The sequence below is a fragment of the Bombyx mandarina genome, chromosome 26 (assembly GCF_030267445.1).
Source record: "Bombyx mandarina strain Sakado chromosome 26, ASM3026744v2".
Taxonomy (NCBI): domain Eukaryota; kingdom Metazoa; phylum Arthropoda; class Insecta; order Lepidoptera; family Bombycidae; genus Bombyx; species Bombyx mandarina.
This window is the reverse complement of record NC_143232.1, coordinates 4,484,279-4,494,247: the sequence shown is the minus strand read 5'-3', so window position 1 is coordinate 4,494,247 and position 9,969 is coordinate 4,484,279.

The following is a 9,969-nucleotide window of genomic DNA, read 5'->3' as shown; positions in this document are numbered from 1 at the left end:
CGCCCCCGCAACTGGTGTAGGGAGTCCAACACTCATATAAATTATTAACCTATCCTTTAAGTACATGTATTTTCTACATGGATACCAAGTTTCAAGTCAATCGGATGCATGGTTTAGTAGTTATAACGGAACATCCGTAAAAACCACTGTAGATTTATATATCAGTATAGATTTGGTACTACTAAACATCTTGTCGCGAACGAAAAACAATATGAAGCATAATATTATTCATTATAGTTATTGTAACCTATTACATTTCTGTTTTATCTTTATCTACTACTATACTGAGACCTTAGAACTTATATCTCAAGGTGTGTGGCGCATTTACGTTGTAGATGTCTATGGGTTCCAGTAACTACTTAACAACAGGTGGGCTGTGAGCTCGTCCACATACCTAGGCAATAAAAAAAAAATCTGAAATCAATCGTAAGTGTGCCAAAAGACTATTTGGAAAACAGTGAAAGTATTCCTCTGTGCTATTATTAATCTTCTGAATTCAGTCCTTGGAACACATCTTTTCAGTCGCATTTGCTAGTCGATCGCGACGTAGCGTTCGTAAGCTTATTTTTATTTCGTGTAGCAAACAGTTTTATTTCCGGCTTTACTGTATTTAAGTCCTTGATGGATTCTTGCGGTTTTAGCAAACCACGGTGCGTTGCCTATATTTCAGAGTAGCCTATTTCGTGGCCGTTCACCATTAAATCCACCATGCAGTCTGTAGGTCCACACGGGTTCGAGCATTGTTGTAAAACAAATGAGTTTTTTTTTTTGGATGGAGGGCGGGGCATGTCGGAGTCGAACTGACTAAAACCTCCTGTCGCTCAACAACTCGTGTCCGAGCCTCGCATGAGACAGAACTCATGAAAAGGCAAAGGGGGGAAAGTGAAGCGTTTAGTGCGGAGCAAATCTCTCCAATCACCCTCCCCCAAAACAAATGAGTAGCTTATTATTGACCAAGTTCAAGTTAATATTGTCACGAAATGGCTAAAAACTGTTCAAATTGACCAAATAAATTAAAAACCGCTTTACTTCTTTTGTGTTTAATTTAAATATTTTTTTCCACTGAACTGACGTCAAAGTTAAAATATTCTAATTTATGACTCTGAGGGAGCTTACGTGAGCTGGACTATAGCCAGCTTGGCTCGAAACTTGCAGCTTAAAAAGAATGTTTATCCCGTTTGGGCTATTTTAAATCGAGAATCGATAGCACTATTTCGGGACGTATTTTTAGGCAGCCTGTATTTGGCTTGTAGACAGACTACGTACGATTCATCTGGTGGTGAATGGTCACCGTCGCTCGTGGACGTCAGTGGTCTACCGCTGTGTACTCTAGTCGGTCAGAGAAAGACGTGTAGCGCTCAGAAGAGGGCATGGGAGTTCACTCCAGAGCCAGATTGTACGTGCCAAAAAAGGTCTCTGAAAACGTTATTATTGATGAACGGATTAGTTTTAAGTAGTATATATGAGGTGTTCTTTATTTTACTTAACTATTTGGACTTATAACCCATCAAGACTGTCAGTTTCTAAGACGGTTTTGAAGAAGGGCAAGATCTAGCGTAAAAAACTTCTATGAGGCGAGTCTTAAAGTTATCATGTATCTAGTATTGCTAATAATATCAACCATTCACCACCAGATTGTTTGTATGGACTATGTCTTCACAGATGAGGAGTTATTAGAAAAGATATCAACGTTCCCATTTAGTCTTTTTCTCCGCAATAATATCTTTCTTTCTTTTTTTCTTTCTATCTTTCTTTCTTTTATTGCTTTGATGGGTGTGCGATTACACGGCCCACTTGGAGTTAAGTGTGATTTACATCGTAAATGCCGCCGCCCATCTTGAAATAACAGTTCTTAGGTCTCAGTTTTAACAGTACAATAACAATATCTCGAATAATTTCTCAAATCAGCAGACCACAATAATGTCAGCAGTACAAATTACTACAGAGTCTCTCATCGTGTGCGCTTCTCTGCCGTTCCGAATCAATATTCACCCTGTCTTTCAGAACAAAGGTAGGCTAATGTCTTGCTAACGACTCCTATATGAAACTGTTATGGTAAAACGTCGACTAGACTTCTGTTTGTCATTTTGTGAAATATCCATATATTTGATCGTTGTGTCTGAATCGCGCTAGCGACATTTTAGAGATAAGTTTGCATATCTGAACGGTAGGCAGCAGTTTAGCTCTGCCCCTGGCATTAATGACGTCTATGGGTGACGGTATCCACTCATCATCAGATGGGCCGTATGCTCATCTGCCAATAAGGGCAATAAAAATATATCAACTAGAACAGCACAATAACATCGGTACTATTTGTCTACTAAACAATTTCATCCACACGATAGTAGATCTTTCTTTGTTGATACTGCTTGTTGGTCTTTGTTAATTTAAAGCTTAATAATAACTTTCAAAATGATTGAAGCACCCCTAGTTTATCTACAAGTTTATCTATCCGTTTGATGTTATGCAGTAATTGCATAACATTAGTTATAATATTATTACAGGGCAGGTCCGTCTTCCACTGCTAAAAAAACAATATTAAGGAATAATCTTAAAACTTTAAGGATACATTTTCAATCATAGAAAACTTATAATAATAACGGGGAAAATATCACGCACGGCCATCGGGCCCCACAATAAGATTCACTAGGGGTACCATTGACATACGTACTTATATACGTTTAAATATAATTATAAATATATAGATAACAAACACCTCGACAAATATCAAACAAACCTGATCATCATACGAATGCTTGCCCGATATGGGAATCGAACCCACAACCCTCTGCGCTAAAATCAGTTAACTATTGCAACACCGAGTCAGGCTTAAAAGCATTAATTCATAGTGACAGATGGAGAAAAGTCAAAATATAATAAAGTCAAAATATAATATAATAATAAAAAATCAAAATTTAACAGACAAAATAAATAACAAACAGCTAACCAACATTACGATTTCATTAATAGTTGACTATCACAAATTATTGCATTAGAAATATTTATAGTAATCGAGTAAAACCGTATGGTAGTCTTATATCAAATGAAGGTAGAATGTTGTTCAGCTACAGACAGCAGTTAAGGTTTATTTTTTATTCAGGCCCATCAAGGGTCGCTGTCTTGAGTATTATTACATTGCGGGTTAATAGGAATGCATTCTACCTACTACTTAGATGTCGTTGTTAATATAATAAGCAATGAACATTAAAGGGGTAACTTAAAGCATTCAATTTGAATTCTGTTTCGTCTACTTTTACCAACTGCAGTTCTTTTTCCTAGTGTACCATACCAGTATTCAATCTCTCTGGTACTAATCAACAGCCAATAATATGTGAAATATAGTAAAGAAAATGCCGTTTTGGTACCAAGTTTTTTTACTCTTCCGAGGGTAGTTAGGAGTGGCACAGGATAACCCAGGAGAAAGTTAATAGAGAAGGCCACGACCCTCAGAATTGAGGATTATCGATGCAATGAGACAGAGAGAGACCCTTCTTATGTAAGTCGGAACTAACGAAGGATGGATTCACGTTAAAAATTTTGTCCAGTTTAGTTGAATACCACCGATTCCGCAGTAGTTATAATTTAAAACTTGATGTACCGTAAGTTTTCTAGACTTGGACACAGGTTAGGACGGCACCTGACAGACTGGCAAGCCGCCAAATTGCCGCACACCCTCTCACAGCTGACAGTGTCCAGTATTTATTCATCCATTCCTTTGTATCTTCATACACAATGAGATCTTATTAGTACAGCCAGTTCATAATCTGGAAACGATTGTTATTATTCATTTTTTGTTTATTTATTACTTATGGGAATGGGGACGACTGAAAGCTGTTCGATAAAACCCCTTCAAAAAGCATCAGCTAAGCTACCTGCTTTTGAATTTTCGTTTATTTGTTTATTAATTTCCCTATAAAAATCTAAGTGCTTTCTGTATGTATGGCCGTCAATGATCTTATTATTATTAAAATTTTATAGAACGGGCAACTTTTTTTTGTTATAATAAACAATCCTTCTCCATATGAATATATTAAATAATATCTCATCATGGTGGACAGAGATCAGAGAAAAAGATTTTCTTTCACACATCTACTAGTGAAGATTGAGAGCACAATAAAAACTATATGAGTCGATTCGCTCAACTCGCTAGGTGATGCCGACATACTTCATCTACCTGCCTTTAACTCACGCAGGGTCGGTACGACATGTTCCCTACTTCCATATAAGCATATCACACGTCATCTCAGCACCCAAATCCTTCTCTCGCATATTCTCTTTCACACGTTCTACACAAGTTCCCACCCTCACATTACACATGATGGTCGGACATGCATACACACATTTGAAAAAATATTTATTTCATGCTATTTCGTAAAAATATTTCTACGTCATATTTTTCTACAGATCTAATAAGAAGCTTAGAAGTGTTGGCACAGAGTGCTGTACGCTTGTGAAGCGGTCCTCTCAGACATGTGGAGGTAATTCGTGATTTGGCTCGCTTTCATGTTCACGTGCTTTTATAATGTGTGCTCAGATCGTGATCTGAATTCAAACTTTTCGAGTCTACATTGTATTTTTATTATTTCAAGTTGAATCATAATGTACTGTTTAGAACATCTTGTGTACTTACAACCATTAATACTGCTATTTTCTGTCTTAAAGGATACGGTAACAATTATACCAATATATTGTTACACCGGTAAGAGTAACGCCATCTATCGCCGAATAGTCGAACGAATATCAAAGGTTCTAGTAGCATCTAGAACACTCGAGAAGTACAATGCCATCTATTGTCATATAGCGGAAACACAATACTCGACTTTTGTGGAATATTCTCGACGTTTCTAGGGATTTCGTCTCGACTATAAAAGCGTTGCAGAGATGGCACGCAGTTCGTTCAGTAATCGGAACTACTCGAAGCGAAACAGCGCGCGGATCACCTGAAGCGAAGCGGAAGAAGCAAATTGAGAATTTTGAAGTATTTGTGAAGTGTTGAATAAAGTTTTCAGTTTTACTTTGGTGGTACATTTATTTATCCCGAACCCCAGCACGTAACAATATTGTTAGGAGTCTAATTATTCAACTGATACAGTCCCCCTCAATTATCGGTGTATAAAAGAGCTTATCGACAACACGTCACTGTCTCATAGTATAAAATCATCCTATGATGTATTCTGCAACATATCTCCCTTATCCTGCTGGTCAGAAAGTTCAAGCCCGGACAGAAAGGTTTTGCCTCTGCCCAATCCACCCAACTATAAGAGAACGCGAGGCTCTCACGGCGTTGCTCCGGTTGAGCCCAGACTGAGCCCCGTGAGCTCGCCTACACGTTCAATGACGCGAGGGTAGCCCCTTGATGTTACGAGCTTTAAGTAGGCAAAAAAAACGGTCGATCTTTGACAGGTGTGCACTCGAGCCATACGGACGTATCTTTTTTTTTATTGCTTAGATGGTTGGACGAGTTCACAGCCCACCTACCTGGTGTTAAGTGGTTACTAGAGCCCAAACATCTACGACGTAAATGCGCCACCCACCTTGAGATATAAGTACTAAGGTCTAAGGAAAAATTAATTAAAACATTCGGTAGAAAATGTCAAAATCGAGAGGCGTTGAGTAAAGCAAATTTGTTAATTAACTTACTGAAGAAAAAAAATATATCGCTGCAATGGCTAGACGAGCTCACAGCTCAGTTAGTGTTAAGTGGTTACCGGAGCCCATAAACATCTAAGACGTAAATGCGCAACCTAGCTTGAGATATAAGTTCTAAGGTCTCAGTACAACGGCTGCCCCACCCTTCAAACCGAAACGCATTACTGCTTCACGGCAGAGATAGGCGGGGTGGTGGTACCTACCCGCGCGGACAATGTATGTCTCTCCGTCGACAACTTTATCAAATATTCGTTAACGTAAAACCTTTTCCGTAACCGTAGTGGTTTTTGTATTCACGAGTACGAAGATTCTAATAATATAGTATTATTATTTGACCGAGCATGCGCGTTGCGGGCTGTTTTGTGTCCACATAGGGGAAAACGCTGGTTTCCTCCTCTTGTTAATATAAGGATTTTCTCATGATTTCTCTTTTGATCATACTGTAGCAAAAAATTCATACAAAGCGATATATTAGTTTTGTTAATATTCGTTCGTTGGTTAGTATTTATCGTTGACATGCCCCTAACTTGTTTTTTGGTTTACATACAAAACCTCTATAGTTTTAATAAGGTTTTTCTTGAACAAGCTCACTTACCTGTCATTCAATGAAGAGAAATAATTTTTACATTTGAAATCTCCAAACGCCTGAGGGAGGTTACACGTGATGCTAAGGCTGGCTGGTACTTTGCACAGAGAGTGAGTCTGGCGGTACAACGAGGTAACGTAGCCAGTATCTTGGGAACTGTGCCTCCTTGGAAGATTTATTCTACTGTGTGAGTTGATTTATGTTAAATTATTTTGATTTGTTATATTATAAAATCCATTGTTACGTTATAATACCTCTTTTTTTATTTTTTTTATTGCTTAGATGGGTGAACAAGCTCACAGCCCACCTGGTGTTAAGTGGTTACTGGAGCCCATAGACATCTACAACGTAAATGCGCCACCCACCTTGAGATATAAGTTCGAAGGTCTCAAGTATAGTTACAACGGCTGCCCCACCCTTCAAACCGAAACGCATTACTGCTTCACGGCAGGAAATAAGTAGGGTGGTGGTACCTACCCGCGTGGACTCTCAAGAGGTCCTACCACCAGTATGTAAAAAGTAAAAATTGTAAAAAGGAATATTTAAAAATTCTTACATAATTTATTAATATTGTTTAATGTTTATATTAATACATTGTTAACTTAATAGAGTTATTAGGGGGCTCTATGTGTGGTTTTCGTATTTATATTACAAGTGAGTGAATACCTATTTTGCTAGATGAATTTATTATAATTTTTATATTGTCAATAAATTCGTATTTATATTACTGGAAACGCAGTCAAGTCTTTCATTGTCTGGAATATTTCGTCATTATACAAATTAGTTAAATACTATGAAAATTATAAATTCTAAAATTACGAATCCTATTAATTTTTGCCGCCATTTTGAAAATATCCAACTGATACAATTTCAAAATAATATTAATCAAACAGAATATGTACTTAAAAAAAGTATAAATAGTCTGTCAGATTTTGAATCGGTTACGACTTTTTTGGAATACGTTATTCTCAATCCGAGCTTTAGTTTGTTGTGCTTTTCGTGTTCTTTTCTAGAAACTTACGAGACAAGTGACAACTATGTATTTTATAAAAACTTAGTCTACGATTTTACGCTCGATACCTAAGATTTTTATTAAAATTTCTTTTAAATTAATATAATGCTTTCTTTAAAAGTTGAAGCCGTGAGTGAGCCTATACCTAACCACGCCATTAAGAAAACATGAATTAAATGAAACCAAGGCACCATTTTGTAAGGTGAAAGTTAAATTAGCCTTTCACTGTGAAATACGTCATTAATATTATTAATAAGAGAAGACGAACTAATGGCATCACAATTTGAGATATCTCGTCTATCTTAATCGCCCCTCGTACCATTAGCAAAGCCACAGCTAATGCATTGAAAACCTTTATTTAAGCACAGATATTTTGTTCAAGAAAATTTTAAATTATGAACAAAGTATTTTTGTAAAACCTTGTCTGAGCTGTCAAACGGGAAATCAACCGAAATAAAAAGATATGTACATAATGCCTATCTTACAGTTTCATTTTTCTTTGTATTGTTTTTGTAGTACTATTTTGGTTTAGCTTATTACATAATGTAATTTAAATTTCGGTGACCTTAATTGAGATATCAAAAAGCACCTATTTTCTACAGCACAATCTCTGATGGTAGCTTTCTTCACACACATTTCTCGATGAGATAACCAGTCGATATAATGTTTAGTCATTCCCGGAAGGGAGGACGGTACAAGACAGAGCGTTAGGTCTTCCATGCGGTGGATCGACCAAGTCAAGGCTGCAGTGGGAGATTCCTTGAATAAATGCTGTAAGATGACCTAGAGAGATAGCGGAACGAACATCGTAGGGTGCATCAATCTGCCCCTTCCAACACTACAAGACAATCACAACTACTCTTTCAAGAATGAAGCGACAAATAAGACAAAGAAATTGAATAAAAAAAAAAGTTTAAGTTAAAGATTAAGTAAGATTGATAAGATAGATGCTAATTTATGAATCACTAGGCTAAATTGCGGAATAACACATCGCAGAATAAATGAACAAATCAACTACTCTAAGCCACGCGTTTGAACTATTACTACGTTGATTGTGGGTACTGTTTCACTGAACAACAACGACTGTACAAAGCTTAAGCAAATAAACACTTTTACATTTTGTTATTCAGACACTTACTCGTACTACTTAACTTTTTGAAATATTATAAATGCAAATGTGCGTTTGTTTGTTTTCCTTTCACGTCGAAACGAAGCCACGGATTGACATGATTTTTTTTACCTTGACACGCGCACGAAGCCACGGGTAACCTCTAGTTATTTATGGCGTGAAAAGAAAAATAATTAAAATTACCGTTTTGGCATATACACACATATTATTATGTGTATATGAACGAACTCACGGATCATCGGTCGTTAAAGGGTTACCGGAGCCCCTAGACATGAAAACAGCGAACCAACTCGAGACATCAGGTCGAATTTATCATACTCCTAAAACCAGAACCTACAACGGCTTTGTGGCAAAGATATGGTATTATATATAGAGGTATTTCCACCGGTGAGTGTTCAGTATCCGCCCTACCATCTTGTATGTCCTTGTATTACTGGTGGTAGGACCTCTTGTGAGTCCGCACGGGTAGGTACCACCACCCTGCCTATTCCTGCCGTGAAGCAGTAATGCGTTTCGGCTTGAAGAGTGGGGCAGCCGTTGTAACTATACTGAGACCTTAGAACTGATATCTCAAGGTGGGTGGCGCATTTACTTTGTAGATGTCTATGGGCTCCAGTAACCGCTTAGCATCAGGTGAGCTGTGAACTCGTCCACCCATCTAAGCAATAAAAATTAAATAAATGAAGTCCAACAATACCATACTACTCCGGTGTATTTAGACTCCTCTTTCTAAGTATTTTAGGAGAATTAAAAATCCCCTCTAGTGAGAGCATTTTCATGTACCCACGACCGACAAAATGTCAGGCAGCTAAGAATAATGGTAAAACTCATAAAATGCTGAGAGTTAATGAAAGTCCCTTCCTTGAAAAATACATGGGAACAATTGAATTTATTTATTTGTTATAATTGTGCTGAACAAAGATTTATCTTACATTACGTTTATACATATTTACATTACTTATATGGATGTTTTTATTCTTAATTATATTGAAACGCAGTTCCTTAGCGCATGTTTTGCTTGGGGGCTAAGGTGCTAGAATAAAGTGTAATAATGAAAATCGACATCAAAAACTGACATCTCCGGTTTTGGAATGAGCTCCCCTCCACGGTGTTTCCCGAGCGCTATGTCCTTCTTCAAACGAGGCTTGTGGAGAGTATTAAACGGTAGGCAGCGGCTTGGCTCTGCCCCTGGCATTGCTGAAGTCCATGGGCGACGGTAACCAGTCAACTTCAGATTGGCTGCGAGCTCATCTATCTAGTGGAAAATTCAAAACATATTTACACACACACATCTTCTTCCGTTTTTGACGTGACAAAGTCTTATAATTCGATGGAGTCGGCTGCACGCACGAAAAAACATGACTCATTGAGGCGTTCCATTTAAGGCTTGAAGTGCAAGCGAAAGCGCGCAACGAGCGACAAAGAGGCACAATCGGCCTCCGCGTTCGACACCTGTCTCTCTCCTACTTGAGTGAGCGATGCATCCGCATGGACAGCTGCTATACAATAATACATTTGCATGTTTTCGTCAAGTATGAAGTTCAGTGAAAAGTGAATGTGGTGTCAATTTTCCATACAAAATATCTATCAAAC